General features: G+C 43.1%; 1 pseudogene; it reads right to left on the reverse strand.

Annotated features, from left to right (window-relative positions):
* Positions 1 to 18,704, reverse strand: part of LOC138247076 (IgGFc-binding protein-like) — a 226,221-nt pseudogene that overhangs the window by 133,314 nt on the left and 74,203 nt on the right.

Raw genomic sequence — 18,704 nt, forward strand, 5'->3', positions numbered from 1 at the left:
CATTTTTTTCGCCACTTTTAACGCTGGTTCGGAGTAGGCGTTAAAAGGGGGCATACCATTATTTATAATGGGCCCCTATGTACTCTGCAACATTTTGGCGTTACTCCAGAGGAGTACATCAATAGCATAAAAAATTATGCTATTGCCCCCTACCCTGCGCCATGGTGCACCATATTTCAAATATGGCACACACATGGTGGCTGTAGGGGGGCGCTGAGGGGCACAAGGAAAGTGGCGCTGCACTGGGTGCAGCACCACTTTCCTTACATCTGCCTCTTGGTATTTTCAAACTTGTGGAGATCTATTCAGAGGGGCACGGTCAAAAGTTAGCACTGCATAATGAATCTGCATGGAAGTTGACAGACTTTTACTATGGTTATTGTTCTTTTAGTATGTCTAGTTTCTTGAAGATCCATCAAGGAGGGAGATAATTAAAGAGAGCAAACAGGTTTCCATCCATGTTTGATAAATAAGCACTTCAACCGGATTTTAGCGAGTTAAGTCCACTGCACGAATTGAAAAGGGTCCGGAGTTGAAGTAACACTGGGGCCCATATTTAGACTTTTTTAGTGCCAAATTTGCATTATTTTGTTACGCAAAAGAAGCGCCGCTTTAGCATACAAAATGACGCAAAAGTGGTGTTAAAAAACTATAAATATGGGCCTGGATTTGTTAATAACTTTTCCACAATTTTACATATCTACTTGAGATGTCTCTTGATATTTTGAGTTTCATGCACATTTGTTAAGATGAAGGAGATGGTGGGCATAAAAGTTTTAATTTGGTGCTGATCATTTTGCTGCTGTTTAATGAATACAAAAGGACAAGCCGGGTAAGGGAACCCCACTGAAGATGAGGGTAGAGTGTACCTTTGTCGACGCATCCCGCAACACCATCTTGTATAACGCACTTCTCGTCAATGGTGCAGCTGAGTTTTTTACAGGATAGCCCACTGAGAGCATTGCAAGTGCAGATCTCCTCACAGTCACTGGACACAACCTCTTCGCCAGGCTGTAAAATGGTTAAGCACAAGCATTACAATGTTTTCATTTTTTTCACAAGAACCCTCACTCTAAGGAACATCTACTTTTTAAAAAAAGTAATGCTAAAGGATATTTGTTTGGCGCACAATAACCTGTTTCATAGCTCTATATATAGTTTGGAAGCAAGGGACAATCTGTCGTTGTGAGAAAATACTCAGAATTAAGCATTGAAAAGAAAGGCTTAATTATACGATGAATAACATAGCATGAAAAATGTATGACTAGTATATACAAAAAAGTTACAATAGAAATCCATCGAAAGATTTTCAGAAATATTTTCTTATTTTTTTAAACTGTGAGGTTCTGCAAACAGTAGACTTGTCACAATTGGGAAGAGTTATTCAAAAATAAAAAGTAATTCTTACTTCTAATTGAATATCTACTGTTTTGATTTTTCAGCTATTTTGATATGAGTCTATCAAAAAGTCCTAGGTATTTGTAGATTAGGTGTACGTGAAATTTAGCTTTTTATTCTTCAATTCCCTTTCTTTATAGACTGGAGATTCTTCTGCCCCCCATTTCAGGCCTGGCTTGACAGCTCAGTAGTTGTCAGACATTAAGGGCCTGATTACGAAGCTGGCAGTCCGCAGACCTCCAGCCTCGAGGTGGCTGTTGGAATGCAGACAAAGCTCATTTCGAGGGTGCTGATGTCCAGCATTGATGTCGGCTCTATTATGAGCTGGCGACAATCCTGCCGCACCTTTCCCACTGGGCTGGCAAGCGGAAACCTTGGTTTCTGCTGGTCAGCCCAGTGGGAAAGTAAGGGGCCAGCGGGGAGGTCACCAGCACGTCACTCCAAATTAAGCAAAGTGCTCCACTTTGCAGAAACAAATCCTCCCCTGATTATGAGAAGATTTGCAGTTTTAGTTATATACCTGCCCTATGTTTCTCTTCAGTTGGACCCACTTAATGAGATCCAAGGGTAATGAAACCAACTTAAATCATCGTCCTTAAGGCTGAAGAAAAAGTGTCGGAAAAAGGCAGTATGAGGAAGAGGCGCCTGTTGTTGTAGGTTATCAAACAAAGAAAGAACATTCCCATTGAAAAATTGGCCAAGGGTCAGAAGATTAACACTTCACCAGAGCTCCCTGAAGCCTTCATGATTACTATGAGGGAGACTGGGGCAGTAACCCAAATATGTGAGTGGATTGGACAGAGTAATGCCAGGAAATAATCTCTTAAAAGTATCTCAAATAATATGAAAAACTTTAAGTGTCTTAAAGCAAGTTTGCTTAAAGTACATTGTGTCAACAATACCAGCCCCAGTATCGATTCACCCAGCAGAAGAAACTCCGTCAAGATGCGACCCAGAGGCCAGCCCTCCGACCTTAACACCATCCAAAAATGTAAAAAAAAAAAAAGATGCTGGATAATAAAAGCAGGATTGAGACCATGCTATCTTCCTTTGGCTGTTGCAGGAACTGGATCTTGCATCAAGGCGTCCGGTTGCTCCAAATAAACTTCTGCCACAACACCTCAACCTTGGTGAAAAAAGCCACAGGGAGAAATAATGGGAGCAACAAAAAAAATAAAGACAACGTGGAAGAATGATCATCCTAATAAGATTACTACGGCCAATAAAACCTAGATGAAAGAGATTAAATTTGAGAAAAACATCCGCTGAGTGTTGGTACAGCTTACCAAAGTTATTCTCTGAGATCTCAGAGGTATTAATAGATAAGGTAACCCTGAGATACACCAGGGACTGCACCCACCTCTCATTCTGATAGGGTGGTGTTAAATTGGATAAGATCTGAGTCTTATCCAAGTTAAACTTGTACCCAGCTACTGCATCAAATTACTGAGCAGCAGCGACCATGACCCACAAACCCACAATTGGAGTAGGAGTCAGAACGGTAATGTAATCAGCGTAGATTTTTACTACATAATGGTGCAGTCTCAGGGGTTGGATCTCCTCAGTCCTCAATGATTGAATAAATGGATGTAGGTATAACGCAAATAGCTGAGAGGACGAGGGGGACCCCTGCCGGGTACCGCAGAGAATAGAAGTAGGATCCTATATGGCACCCACCTGAGAATCTTCACCTTTAGATCTGAATAGAGCCTCCTAACTAAGATAGGGCACAAGCTAGCAGACGTCATAACCCCCTTTCACTGGAAGGGCAATTAAACTCAGTCAAAGGCCTTCTTGGCATTCAAACAGATCACAACAAATGGACCTTGACACACTGTGGTGACCTCCAGGGCTGTAATTGCCTTCTTACCATGCAATGTTGTATCTCGGCCCGGGTCTGAAACCATTGGTGTTTGGGTCGACCAGCAACAAGATAACAGTGCCCAAGCTAGGACCCATTTATAGATCTTAGAATAAGTATTGATTAGCAAACTGGGCCAGTTAGACCCACAAAGAATGGGATCCTTTTCCTTTTTTGGAAATATAACAATGTTTGTCTCCCTCCAAGACTCCGGGACCCTATCAGACAAATGAAAAGAACTAAAAAGGTCCCTCAGAACCACCACTAAAATTTGAGAAAAAACAATATAGAACTCTTAGGGCATCTGGTCGGGCCCAAAGTCTTCCCCCTAGCTATAGACCCCATGGCATCTCTTACTTCAGTGAGAAAAATAGGTGCCTCCAACTTAGACTGCTGAAAAAGAGTCACTTGATGGTCAAAGTGTTGCTGAATAAATCCAGAGATTTTCTCAGTGGGAGGAAAACAGTCCTCCCTTTAAAGATCCCAATAGAATCTGCAGAAAATCTCACAGATTGCAACTGGATCAGAAATAAGAACATCTGCATCCCTGATTTGCTTGATGATGTTAGAACTAGATCTAGCCCTTGCCCTAAATGATATAATTTGCTCCATTTCTACACTTTTCTCAAAAGAAGATATCTGCTGGGCCCTTCCTTTTTTGACTACTCTGTCCCAGATTTGTTTTTGAGAGAAGTCCAGAGGACAGTGGACTGCTTTATCACCTGGTCAGCCTGAAGCCCATCCTTCACCATAAAGCTATATCCCAATTCCGATTCCAGAGAACTAAGAATCCATCAAGTTGAGATTTCCTCCTCAATAATCATTCTCCATTTGTGGTAGATAAATTGGCGTGTCTATCCTCGACACAGCACTTTGAGAGAATTCTAAACAATGGACAGTGGTGTTGATCCAGTAATAAATTGGAGAAACTGCCTTAGATTAGAAATCATAGAGCTGACATAACTGTCTTCCAGTGAGAGTCTATGTTCAAAAGTCCAATTCCGAGTGCCCTGTGCCTGAATGGGATCCTCAAGTTGAATAAACAAAGAGAGAGAATTACTATCCGACTGGACCATCGGATTGAGTACAATTCTTGAAGAGGGAACCAGTGTATTGCTGATCAGAAACATATCTAGCCTCCAAAAGACGCTCTGAGGAGCGGAATAAAACGTACATCTGGGTTCCCTAGGATGCTTGAAATGCCAGGTATCTACCAAAACGTAGGAAGAGATTAACTGGTGGACCGCCTCTGAAGCCGATATTTAACCCGACGAGTCTGATCATAATGGAGCTGGTGAGGGGACCCCATCTGAGAAGCAATATCAATTCTGAGACTCAACGTCATATTAAAGTTCCAACAAACAATATCGGTGGGGCACACAGATGCAGCTGGGTTAGAAGAAAATCAAAGACTTTGGCGTTATCTTCATTCGGCGAATAAACAACACAGAGTGAAGAAATCCCTGTCCTTTTGTATGGTCGCGAACAACCAGCCTCCCCCAAATCTGTTCTTTCTCGCAGGACCAGCCACCTTTTGTCCGATGCCAAAAGCGCAAACACCCCCGTGAAGAAGTAAAACAAGGAAAGGGATAAGCCCCAATGCCCAAGATCCTTTAACAATGTACCCTCATTCTGAGAAAGATGCATCACCTGCAGGCAGAGAATTTGTGGCCGAAGCATATAAATCTTCCCGTTTGAGTTTGTACTTTTTTGGAGACTTAACCACGTTGTTGGTGCAAGAAAGAAAATGCAGCTGCTGACCATGACTGCTGCCATTGCTAGTAATTACCATTATACCATCATCCCCACAGGCTACTCTACCACCTAACAGGCCGAAATACACCAATTCGCCAAGAGTGATACTGAACCAGGATGCTGTAATGCTATGTGTATTTGACCACCGACTCCATCTTGACCACTGACTCCATTTTGTGCTTATCTTCAGTTGCTGTCACAACGGCGGTGCAGGGTTTTTCCACACTGAGCTTGTTTTCCACACAGAACATGTTTGTGCTGTTCTCACAAGCACAGGAGTACACCGTGCTGGAACAAAACTTGGAGGATGTGGAAGGGAGACATGATAACAGAGTCTCAGGCTGGGAATGTTTTCATCAAGGAAAAGTATAGCTCTGTCTCCGGAATGCGCAATGGGCAGGGTCTGTTCATTTGCATGTTTTCGACACAGACCGAGTACAGCCAGCACTTGAATTTCATAACTGAAGGTGGATGCTGTGTTCAGGATCTCATGTTGGGGATGTTCTCCTGCATCAGATGTTCATGGTTCCTCGGCTTGATGCCGGAAAGGATATGGATTCAACCCCTATGGTGAAGCTTTTTAATTCTTAATTATTTAGCTTGACTATATATATATATATCCACTGCATATATTCACTGTTGATGTATTGCACATCTTTTGCCTATCATTGTTATTGTTTAACTGCTGTGAGTTTTTTGGCATATACACGTGTTTCACTGCATTCAAGTTAAATATTTATGTTCATATTTTCGTGTACTTTTATTTGATATCTGGGAAGTGCCTTAATAAATTAATTACTCAGACTAAGTGTGCTGCGTTCTTTGGCATCGTTTCTTTTTAGTTTAAAGTAGAGCAATACAGATGCACACACTTCCTTTATCATAAGAAGCCATTTTCAAGATCACAGTCCTAAAAAACTACCCCAAATGCCCTGCAAAAAGAAAAAGCAGTGAACCCAATCCAAACCTGCCCAACTCCGGAACCGAACCCCACACCCACCCCTGGTCCCCATACTGGCAAACCAACCCCCTCCTTACACTCAATGCCAGATAGGGCCGAGGCCACGGGCAATGACACCTACAACTGGGGAACAGTTTAACATAGATGCTTGCTCTCTAATCTGCGGGCAGACCAGCCCCCCCCCCCACCCACCGCAACAGAAGAAGAGCAGGCGGGTAGAGAGAAAAATGAGCCACAGACCTAAAGAAAAAAAACAATTGCAATCCCAAAGAGAAGTAAAACCCCAAAAAGGGAAAGAGCAGTTCAAAAGAAGGAGGAGAAAGAGAAAGGACCAAACCTTCCCAACCCAAACCCCACCACAGAGACCCAAAACCAGGTGGCAGGTAGAGTCCAGCTCCTCCCAACCGATTTCTAAAGTTGGTTTCTCCAAGCACAAGTTGAAAATCACAGTACTCAACAAAAAGATAGATGACTACATTGAAAGGCCCACCCGGCACTCAATAAGAAGATCAATGGAGAGGGCAGCCTCAGAGCCCCGGCTGCCACTCAGGGCTGATCACGAGTTCGGTAGATGGGATGACCCGTCCTCCGAACTTTTGATGGGGAGGCTGTCTCCATACTGGCTATCTCCCTGCCAGGCCCATTATGATTTTCCTGCTTGGCTGATGGGCGGAAACCAAGGTTTCTGCCTTTCAGCCCAGCAGGAAAGTGGTGGCAGGATTGTTGCCAGCCCATAATCGAGCTGGCGGCAATGCTGACACCTGCAGGGTGCTGGGCAGGGGGGCCCCAGTACTGCCACGTTAAGTGCATGGGGAGTACAGGGGCCCCCATGCACCTGTTCTACCTGCTCTACCTGTTCTCTGCCAGCCTTTTCATGGCAGTAAAACCGCCACGAAAAGGCCAAAGGGTTGGAATAACGTATAGTAATTAAAATTGCTTTATGTTAAAAAACAATAGAATTTCACTGAAAAAAAAACAAAGGTTACAGGGACGTTATTGTTAGGTTCTGAATTAACTTGTACAAAACCACAGCAGTTATAGTTAAAGTTCCTTTAAGTAACATTACCTTGTGCCCTAAGGTAACTATAACTTCTGCCTTTGCCATGCACAGCTAATTACTCCACATATTACATAATTGATGAGATCTTGTCTGGCATCTTTGATATTATCACTGAAACATCTTCAATAAAATTATTGATAAGAAAACTGAGCATAGCAAGGATACGGGTTATGGTTACCTTAGGGTGCAAGCTATAGCTACTATATATATATATATATATTGATTGTTAGAAATGGGGTCTTTGGTTGGCAGTCAGGTTACCCCCTGTCCAAGCAAGGACCCTCACTCTAGTCAGGGTAAGTCACACTAAATCCAAATTATCCTGTGCCCACCATCTGGTAGCTTGGCACTGAGCAGTCAGGCTTAACTTAGAGAAGGCAATATGTAAAGTATTTGTGCAATAAATCATACAATTCCACAATATAACACCACAAAAATACACCACACAGTGTTTAGAAAAATATATAATATTTATCTGAATAGATGCAGGTCAAAACGGTTAAAGATGAAATAAGCAAATGTAGGGAAATCACTGAAAGTGATATCAAGTGTCTTTAGAGTTAAAAGATTACTGTAAGAGCAATAAAGAGTGTCTTAAGTTCTCCTAGAAACAACAAGTGCCTCTTGTAGGGCAAAGTACCTGGTTTGCGTTGAAAAATCCTCGCAAGAGGCCGCAGGGTAGGAGGTGTGTGGAAAATGGTGAGTGTGCATCGGTTTCGCCCCTTCGCACACGGACTAGCGTTGTTTTTTTCCACACGGGGAAGACATTGCATCGATTTCCAGCGTGGGGACTTGGATCCTCTGGACGATGCGTGGAATCCTGGGCTTGCGGAGCGAAGTCACAGCGGCAGCGGCGATTCCGGTAGGCGATGCATGGAATTTTCTTCTGTGCAGCCGGCGCTGAGTTGATTCCTCTCAAGAAGTCAGGCGTTGTCGTTCTGAGTCGGCTTGCGTCAATCCATTAGGGCTGTGCATTGAAGTTCCTGCCACGTCGCTGGCGCTGCGTCGATCTTCTGTTTGTGAAGTCGAGCTGCGCCGTTCCGGGCTCAGCGTGCAGTGAAATTTTCACAGCGAGCAGGCTGTGTGTTGTTATTGGCAGGCGGTGTGTCAAATTTTCGCCGCGTGGGGATTTCAGCTGCAGGAGAGAAGTCTTTTTGGTCCTGAGACTTCAGGGCACAGGAGGCGAGCTATATCCAAGCCCTTGGAGAGCACTTCAGCAGCAAGGCAAGAGAGCAGCAAGAGAGTAGGGCAACAGGAAGGCAGCAGTCCTCTTCAGAAAGCAGTCAGGCGAGTCCTTTAGGCAGCCAGCAGTTCTTCTGGTCAGGGTGCAGGTTCTTGTTCAGGTTTCTTCTCTAGGAAGTGTCTGAGGTGGTAGGGCGGAGGCCCTGTTTTTATACCCAAATGTGCCTTTGAAGTGGGGGAGACTTCAAAGAGTGGCTTAGAGGTGCACCAGGTCCCCTTTCAGTTTAATCCTGTCTGCCAGAGTCCCAGTAGGGGTTGTGGCAGTCCTTTGTGTGAGAGCAGGCCCTCCACCCTCCCAGCCCAGGAAGACCCATTTATAATGGAGATGTATGCAAATGAGGCTGAGTATCCTGTGTTTGAGGTGTGTCTGAGTGAATGCACGAAGGAGCTGTCAACTAAACCCAGCCAGACGTGGATTGTAAGGCACAGAAAGATTTAAGTGCAGAGAAATGCTCACTTTCTAAAAGTGGCATTTCTAAAATAGTAATATTTAATCCAACTTTACCAGTCAGCAGGATTTTGTATTACCATTCTGGCCATACTAAATATGACCTTCCTACCCCTTTCAGATCAGCAGCTACCACTCAAACAATGTATGAGGGCAGCCCCAATGTTAGCCTATGAAGCGAGCAGGCCTCACAGTAGTGTAAAAACCCACACAGCACCCTGCCCTAGGGGTTACCTAGGGCACACCTCAGGGGTGACTTATATGTAAAAAAAGGGGAGTTTTAGGCTTGGCAAGTACTTTTAAATTTCAAGTCGAATTGGCAGTGAAACTGCACATTCAAGGCTGGCAATGGCAGGCCTGAGACAAGGTTAAGGGGCTACTGAAGTGGGTGGCACAATCAGTGCTGCAGGCCTACTAGTAGATTTCAATCTACAGGCCATGGGCACATATAGTGCACTCTACTAGGGACTTATAAGTAAATTAAATAGCCCAATTGGGTGTGATCCAATGTTACCATGTTTAAAGGGAGAGAGCATATGCACTTTAGCACTGGTTAGCAGTGGTAAAGTGTGCAGAGTCTAAAAATCAGCAAAAACAGTATCTTAAAAGTGGAGGGAGGCTGGCAAAAAGTTAGGGGTGACCGCCCTTAGGCTTTCAGGTCTAACATGGATATATTTTAAATAATATTAAATGTTAGTTGAATATATTTACTTTAAATTATATTAAAATCATATATTCAATTAGTTAACATTTACTACTTTAAACTCTATTTATATTAAAAAATATATGTTTATCTAATTTAACAATATATATGTGTGCTTATATAAGTGTATATCTATATATATATATATATATTTATATATATATATATATATATATATATATATGTATATACATATATAGTATTAAATATTAGTCTAATATACTTAATTTACATGATATTAAAATTATAAATTCAATTAGTTAACATTTACTACTTTAAACTATTTCATTAAAAAATGATTTTTTGTGTCTATTTTTGGACGATATACGTGTCAATTATATTTTTTTCAGATATTTTTGTACTCACCATTATAAAGTATTTGTGCACACACACAGTAACACAGTAAAAACACAACAAAAGGACTCAACACCAGTTTAGAAAAATAGACAATATTTATCTGTGTAATGCAAGACAAAGACGACAAAAATCCAACATGCACAAGCCAAGTCGCAGACCTGGAACACTCTTCCACTAAATCTTAGGCAATGACCCTCACTGCCTCAATTCAAGAAGGACCTCAAGTCCTGGCTCTTTGACTGAACTGCATCTGCCATCCCCTAGCACCCTGGGACGTAGCCAAGCTATACAAGAACATTGATTGATTTATTGATTGATTGAAGGTATGTATTTTCAAAGATAAATCAAAATGCAGTGCTTAGAAGACAATAGGTGCAATTGGAGCTATCTGGTTGTGCTGGAGTGGAGCAAATTCAAAAGTTCAGTCCGACAGCAATGGAGCAGAGGCCGGGTATAGGAGTTGCGTAGACCCACTGACAGTACCTTGGTTAAGTCGATGCTTTGGGGCAATGCTTTGATCTAACAGAGGGGGGGTGTTGCTGTTGCAGGCTATTCGTAATTTCCTGATCAGCCAACATTACTGATGAGTCGATGTCTAGAAGCAATGATTACCAGTTACAATGCACCGGTGCTTATTCAGCCAAGTCAGAGCTGAGTTGAAATTTGGGTCGTTGTGTTGAACAGTCGGCGATTGATGTCCGTGGCTTCGGTGCAGGCATTGGCGAAGCATCGTTTCTGCAGCAGGATGTGCCAGTTGCAATGGACATGTGGGTTTTGATGTGTCAGTTTCAAGTGACTTGCTGGTGTTGATGCATCAGTTCCTTAAGTTGCAGCATCAAAGTCACCGTCCAAGGGCCCAGGACAGATTTTGGCACCACTTGGCAGAGCCGGACAGAGCTGGACTCACAGGACAGGAGCCAACTGCTGGTAGCAAGATGCCGGTGAAGTCTATGATGTCCCTGAGTCTTCAGAAAGAGGAGGCAGCCTCATTCAGGCCCTTGGAGAAACTTTTGATTGCAGGATGTAGAGTTAAGGATAGTCCTCTCACTCCCAGCAAAGAAGCAGCAGGCAGCAGGCCAACTCAGCAAAGCAACCAGCAAAGTGGCACTCTCTCCTGGCTGCACACCAGTCCCTCTTCCTGGTAGAATGTTCTCAGTCCAGAAATGTTCAAATTATATGGTGTCACCGGTCCAGTACTTCTACCCAAAAAGGCCTTCGATGAAGGGGTGACATTAAAGGAACTCTCGGAAGTGCACAAGGATTCCTTTCAACCCAGCCCTGGCTCCAGACTACCAGTAGTGGGTAAATCAGCCCTTCTGTGAGGACAGGACATAACCTATCCAGACGTAAGTGTGAACTGCTTCTCCCACTCCCTGCCCAGAAAGACTATCAGTATGCAGATCAATTCATTCCTGAGTTGTGGCTGTCTGGAAAGAATGTACATGTAGCTATCACATAAGCTCAGATGTGTATTCAGAAGTGGAATTTTCAGACCTGCAATTTAAAAACCAACTTTACCAAAATATGTTTTAAATTGTGAGTCCAAAGACACCAATCTCCACATTTCTATATTTTCTTTCCTATGGGAGAGGCAGTCCTGGCAATAGTAAAAAATGAATTTATGATATTTTCACTATCAGGACACGTTAAACTTAAAAGTACATTTCCAACTTTTTAAATACTGTGCACTGCACCTTGCCCTTGGAGGCTAACTAGGGCCTACCACAGGGATGACTTAAATGTAATAAAAAGGACAGTTTGGGCCTGGTAAGTGAGTGAACTTGCCAGGTCGAAATGTCAGTTTACAATTGCACACACAGTCTTGTAAGTGATAGACCTGCGACATGTTTGAACGGTTACTGTAGTGGGTGGCACAATCAGTGCTGCAGGCCCTCTAGTAGCATTTAACTTACAGGCCCTGGGCACACATAGAGCCTCATTCACAAGAAATGACGCATCGCTGTGTTGAGGCAGTGATGTGCAAAAAAAGCTTGTGCTGTGTCAAAAAAGCTTATGTGCCTCATTTACAATACGGTGCACCATGGCATAGGGTCTCAGGTTGTGTCAAAAATACTAACCCACCCAGCTGAGGATGCTGCAATACATCCACTCAGAAAGTATTGCACTGTAGAAGTTGGTGTCAGAACTGAACCATGCGTCAAAAAACTGAGGCGATGCGTCATTTCAGATAGTTAGAGGGAGCCTAATGTGTGATGACCAATGTAAGAGACTGTAAAATGGTGGAATATTACCTTCTAAACTTTTAGATTGGTCCTGGATGTAAGAGGTAATATATGCAGCATTGATATGTGTCACATTACAATGAGCATAGCCTACTTATGTGTATGTAGAGATCTGAGTATGTGTGACATAGTGAGTGACAGGCCTGGACTTGGGAACTCCTTCCTTCAAGGAGAAGTGAGAATCCTGGCCTGTCCCTTGCAAAAAGTGCACAACATCACATAGCCTTGCTGCAGTGGCTGATGGAATCATAGGCGCTATGGCCACAGGTTGGTCAAGGGGTCCTACAACATGATTTTCACATGTATAGACCTACTATAACTAGTGGGGATGTGAAATTCAGACATCCCTACACCTGGGTTTTGGAGGCATAAGAATTCTGATGCACTGCAGGCTATGCATGACGCATATTGAAGAAGAGTCAAACATTGAAAATCTTGTAAATATCACTGCTTCTATTGTAAGTGATTTTTTCTGATGGAACCTCCGATCTGCATACTTTAAAATCAGAGTGACACTGGTGGATCAAGCTGGATTTCTTGACCAAGGGCCAGGAAAACTGGCGTATTTGGCCAAATGCATTGCATTGTAAATATGGAGATAACAGAGCACCACCACTGAGTCAAAGAAAATGACGCAACGGTGGAGCAAGCTCCTTGTAAATAAGCCCCATTAGTGCACTTTAGTAGGAACTTACCAGTAAATCAAATATGCAAATCAAGGAGAGACCCAATGTATCACATTTTAGACAGAGAGCACACTTAAGCACTGGTCAGAAGTGAAAAAGTGCGCAGAGTCCTAAAGCCAGCACAAATAAAGTTCAGCCCACAGTCAAAACAGGAAGTCAGAAAGCAAAAACGTCAGGGGGAACATGCTAAAAGGTGCCAGGTCTATCAATAGCTACAGGACTGATCTGTTTACCATGATATTTTATGCTAAAGGAACTAACCTGACATAATTTTTGTAAAGTCGATAGGCATTCAAGAGTGGATTGTAATTAATTCATGTTAAAGCCTACAGTTAGGTATTTTATTGCTTCAAATCTCACAAATACCATAGTAGGTAATTAATTTAATGCTGGTCTCCCAGTGTGACAAACCGTGGATACATGTGTGTTTATAGTATATATTTATATATATATGTAGTATTAAATATTAATTGAATACAAAATAGTTAACACTTACTATTTTGAACTCTATTTTATAAAAATGAAATGTGTGTATATTTTGGACACCATTAGTGTCAATGATATTTTTTCCAGATATTTTTGTACTTCCCATTATTGGTATAACATCAGAATATTATGGTAAACAACATTTTTGACACACTATTTTTAACAATGATATTTGTTATCACAGTATTGCGTCAGTGATCCTATCTTAGCTGATCCTATCATAGCTATAGGCGTGATCTGTTTATCATACAATATTATGCTAAACATGACATATTTATTGCAAAGTTGATAGGCGTGAGTTAGGTGAGAGTTAAGTGTGAGTTGTAATTAATTCATGTTAAAGCCTACGGTTAGGTATTTTGTTACTTCAAATCTCACAGATACCTTGGATATATGTGTATTTATATAAGTATGTATTTATATATATAGTATTACATATTAAGAGTTGAATATATATAGTTTGGATTATATTAAAATGATATATTCAGATAGTAAACACTTACTACTTTAAACACTATTTACCTTATTTACATTAAAATATAGATATTTTTGTCTATTTTCGGATAATAATAGTGTAAACGCTATTTTTTTCTTATACTTTTGTACTCAGATTATAATTATAGAATCACAATAATATGGGAAAATACATTTTTGACACGCTATTTTTGGCAACAATATTTTTATCATGATATTGTGTCAGTTATCCTATCATAGTTATAGGCCTGATCCGTTCATCATAAACTTTTATTCTCAAGGCACTAGCCTGACATTGCTTTGCAACTTGCTCTTCCTAGTCACAGCCCTGAAGTCCCCCCCTCCCTTACCAATACTGTACTGGTTCTGTATCGGGGAGATGGTGTTTCTTGGATGTTTTTCAGGAACTAGCAAGGGGAGGAAAATTCAGGCGCATGAAAAAAGCTTTTAGCCATATTTAAATCACTTTTCTGTGGTGCGTCACAGGGACAGGGCAGGAATACACTGTATTTAAAAGAATACAGTGCATTCCTGCCTTTGTCCCTGTGCTGATGTTGTTTTGACTGTTTAGAGTCAACCCAGGCACCCTTGCATCATGGTGCAAGGTTGCCTCTGTTGTAAGGATGATTGTTTTTGTGTGGGAAGGGGCACCTTTCCTGCACAAAAACCATCCTGTGGCATTTTCCTCTTTCTATGTGTGCAGCAGAATGCATAGAATGAGAAAGTCCCTAGGAGAGATGAAGATATTTCTCCTTGTCATGCATTACCTCGTAAGGTGTAGCATTTTGGGACATTCCTAGGTCTGCCACTTTTAGTAAATCTGGGAATGTGTCAAAATCCATGGGTGTTGTGTGGGAACATCCACACAACACTCATGGAATGACTCCCTGGGGCAGAGTAACTTTACACAGCAATTTGCACTGTGTTGCATTACTCTGGATTTATCAAGTCCCTCAGGGACACACAAGGTAGCCTTGCATGGCTCGAGAAATTGCATATTGGAATTGCGTCGCACATGCACCACATTGTGTGGCCCTGCGTGCCTTCATAAATCTCAATTTATGTAACGCAGCGCAAATTGCTTTGTTGTAATACTCTGCATCAGGGGGGTGTTTCCATGGGTGTTTCCACGAAACAATCATGGATGTTGACACATTCCCAGATTTACAAGAACAGGTAAACCTGAGAATGCACCAAAAAGATACCAATCTCCAGGAGAGGGGGAAAGAGGAGAAATATGTTTATTTCTCCTTTTTTTGCACTATGTGTCCTGCATTCTGTAGCACACATAGAAAGAGGAAAACGACTTCCAGGATTGTTTTTGTGCAGTAAGGTGCCCCTTCTTCACTAAAACAATCCTGCATGCAATGAAGGCACCCTTGCACTGTAGTGCAAGGGTGCCTGAGTTGACACTAGGCAGCCAAAAGGACGCCAACGCAGGGGAAAATGTAGGAATGCACAGTAGTCCTTTAAATATGGCCCATTCCTGCCCTTTCCCTATACGCAGTGCAGGGCAGCAAGATGACTTGCTTCACTGCACTACACCATAACTATGTCTCTTTGTTTCTAGGCGAGGTTCGGCAATGCGTCCTCAGGAACAACATAAACCTCACTTTGTTAGGCCTGGGATGAAGAAAATGGTGAGGGATGTAAAGAAGCTGCTGTGCATTTTAGTGAATTGATAAAGGCTAAACACACACTGATACTTAACAGACCGTGCACCATTTTATCTTCAAAAGCTTATAGCACCACCATGTGATTTCAATAGTAAATGGTTTCCCCTATTGAAAGTAGTTCCTGAAACAACAATTCTCATTCAAAGAAGTTAAACTCTTGATATGATGATAGAAAACATATTTCTTTGGATGTTTCAATACACACAACATACTGTGGTGCAACCACACACTAACTGCCTTTGACACTGAACATAAGCATTTAATTGGACAGTTCTAACGAATCATGCAAGGCTTCTTTATTACAATCCAATCAGCAGTAGTGTTGTGTTTATGGTTATGGCTTGCAAGCCAATACTGAGCACAGGCCGGATGGTGCACAAATAACACCAGAACTGTGAATCGTGGTAGGGGGCAGAGCAAGGAAGGCAGGAATTGCAACAATTAGGCCGTAGAAAAGATAAAGCGCCCCATAATTAGCTACTTTATATAGTTCTATCATATCATATAAAGTCAGAGTAACAATGGAACCGTCCTCAAAATGCCATTTGCTGACACCAATGGAGAAAAAGCAGAAAAGCCAGTGACTGAAGGGGTTGTGCCCATACCCCACCATCTGCCTACACTTTAAATGTATTGATACTACGTTATCCATTAAATCACCTTACTAGAAGCTGGTGGTGCCCCCATCCCATAACAAAGGAAGAAGAGGACACCTTAAAGAAGATCATATTTGTCAGAATAGTTAAGATTTGTACTATAGATGAACATACTATACCACAACATCTACAGGTTTGCTTACAGGGATTTCCCTGTTAATGTCACGTCTATGTTGCTGGAAGGTTGACTCAGAGGTGTAGCCAAACTAAATATTACAGTGGAGACTCCACAAACATAGTTTAAGTTATTGTGGAACCTTTCAGCAAAGACTACAGCGTTGGCAGTCAGTTTCTTCCTCTGGTTCTGAAGTTTGCAAAAATTGCTGAAAAATAGTTCTTGATTAGGCAACATCCATGGTGGCTCCAGTTCTTCTGAAGGAGTGCAATTCTCCTGCATAGGCTTTGTTTGTTCTAAAGACTGGATTTAGTAGTTGTGTCAAGGCTGAGGAAATGATGTGTCTCAGTTCTGGAAACAACCGTGCCAAAGGACAAACAGTGCAACAGACATCATATGATTGGGCAGGAATTTGTGTTGTGTTTCTGGGATAGCATTGGATGCAACCAGTACAGAACCCTCATAGCTCAATAAGACAGAGACATGTTTCAATCATGCCCTTCCTTCTCACCTTACTATGTTTTGGTTGTACCATACCCTGAGATGCTACATCTTGGTCAAATGGATTATCGCTAATTATACTTTGCTACTTCTGAAGGTTTTTGTGGGCACATGAGTGGTGCAGGAGAGAAGCGAGACCACCTCTGGTTGGGTGTTCGGAACTTGCCAGCATTGGGTTGGAGGAATGGCATTATTAAATTGCCTCATTATTGCCAATCGGTCATTAGACCTGTCTGCCTGCTAGACTGCCAGCCTGATCAAGTGCTGTTATCTGGTTGAGGGGTTGCAAAACATTACGGACGCTGAAGTGAAGGTAGCACCTGGTGCAGCTTGGGGGTTGGGATAAAAAATATAGGGGCATATTGACCTTGCACCATATTAACGTCATTATCTTTGATGTTAATGTGGCCCAACAAGGCCGAAATCCCTGTGCTGTATTGCATTGCACCACTCTGTAATCCTTTGCACTACATTATGCCTGTGCCAGGCATAATGTATGCAAAGGGGGCCTTCCCCTGTTAGGGGGGCTGAAAAAATGGTGATAGGAAATCTATGAGATTTCTTTGCGTCATTTTTCACGGCACATTTAACACTTGCTTACATCAGGCGTTACAAGGGGGCATCCATTCTTTAGAATGGGCCCCTATGTACTCTGCAGGAGTAGCACCAACAGTTTGGTGCTACTCCTGCAGAGTACATCAATAGCATCAAAAATAATGATTCTATTGCTACCTACCCGGCACCATGGTGCACCGTATTTTAAATACAGCCCACACATGGTGGCAGTAGAGGGGCGCTAAGGGGTACAGGGAAAGTGGCAGTGCACTCGGTGCAGCGCCACTTTCCATAAATCTGCCACATAGTGTGGGCTCTCCAACGAGAACAAAAGGCCCTGCTTGGTGTTTACCTTGAATCCCTCGAAACTCCTTGAATAGCACTTTGTGCTGAGTTGTGCTGAATTAGATGAACCTTGTACCTGAAGTACTTACCTAAAGCATTTAAGTACATAGGGGGTCATTACAACCCTGGCGGTTGGTGTTAAACTGGCGGTAAGACCGCCAACAGGCTGGCGGTCTTACTTTGTGGAATTATGACCATGGCGGTTACTGCCATGGTCATCCGCTGGTTCTCCGTTCCGCCCGCCAGGGCCGAGACGACCGCTGGCCTGGAGACCTGGGTCTCCAGCCCGGCGGCCGTCACTAGACCGCCGGCGGTATTTGGACCCGGCTTACCACCGTGGATTTCCAGCGGTTTGAACCCATGGCGGTAAGCACTATCAGTTCCAGGGAATTCCTTCCCTGGCACTGATAGGGGTCTCCCCCACCCCTCACCCCCACCCCGACCCCCTCCCTTACCCCCCCCACCACCCCTGCCATCCCCCAATGGTGGCAGGGCCCCCCTCCCCACCCCGACCCCCAACATCACATCACCCATATCCACACGACACGCACGCAGGCACCACCTACACACTTACACAGGCACACACCGACATACATGCCTACATCCACACACACAGTCAGCCACGCACACCCACATTCAAACATACACGCACACATCCATACGGACATACCCACAGACATACACGCACTCATTCCCATGCACACAACACCCCTGCAAGCATACACGACCTCACACACCCCCTCTACATACACACACGCACACCCCCATGCACCCACACAACACACAACACCCCCCCACCATCTCCCCTCATGGACGATCGACTTACCTGGTCCGACGATCCTCCGGGAGGGGACGGGAGCCATGGGGGCAGCTCCGCCGACACCACACCACCGTTGGTAAAAGGACGGAGAGCTGCCAACGGTCATAATAGGCCAAGCGGAAAACCACCACCACTGGCGGTCTTCCGCACGGCGATCTCTCGGCGGTCTTCAAAAAAGACCGCTGAGGTTGTAATGACCTCCATAATGTTTTCTGGCAGCTAAAATAGGTGTTGTAGGACTGTAGTACAGCACAGAAATATCTCAGTCAACTAATCAGTTTACAACTATTTAACAGAGAAACTGAAGGTGCTACTTGCGAAGCATAGAATTTGCGGAGGTATTATTTGAAATTGCTGGATCA

The sequence above is a fragment of the Pleurodeles waltl genome, chromosome 7 (genome assembly GCF_031143425.1).
Source record: "Pleurodeles waltl isolate 20211129_DDA chromosome 7, aPleWal1.hap1.20221129, whole genome shotgun sequence".
NCBI lineage: Eukaryota > Metazoa > Chordata > Amphibia > Caudata > Salamandridae > Pleurodeles > Pleurodeles waltl.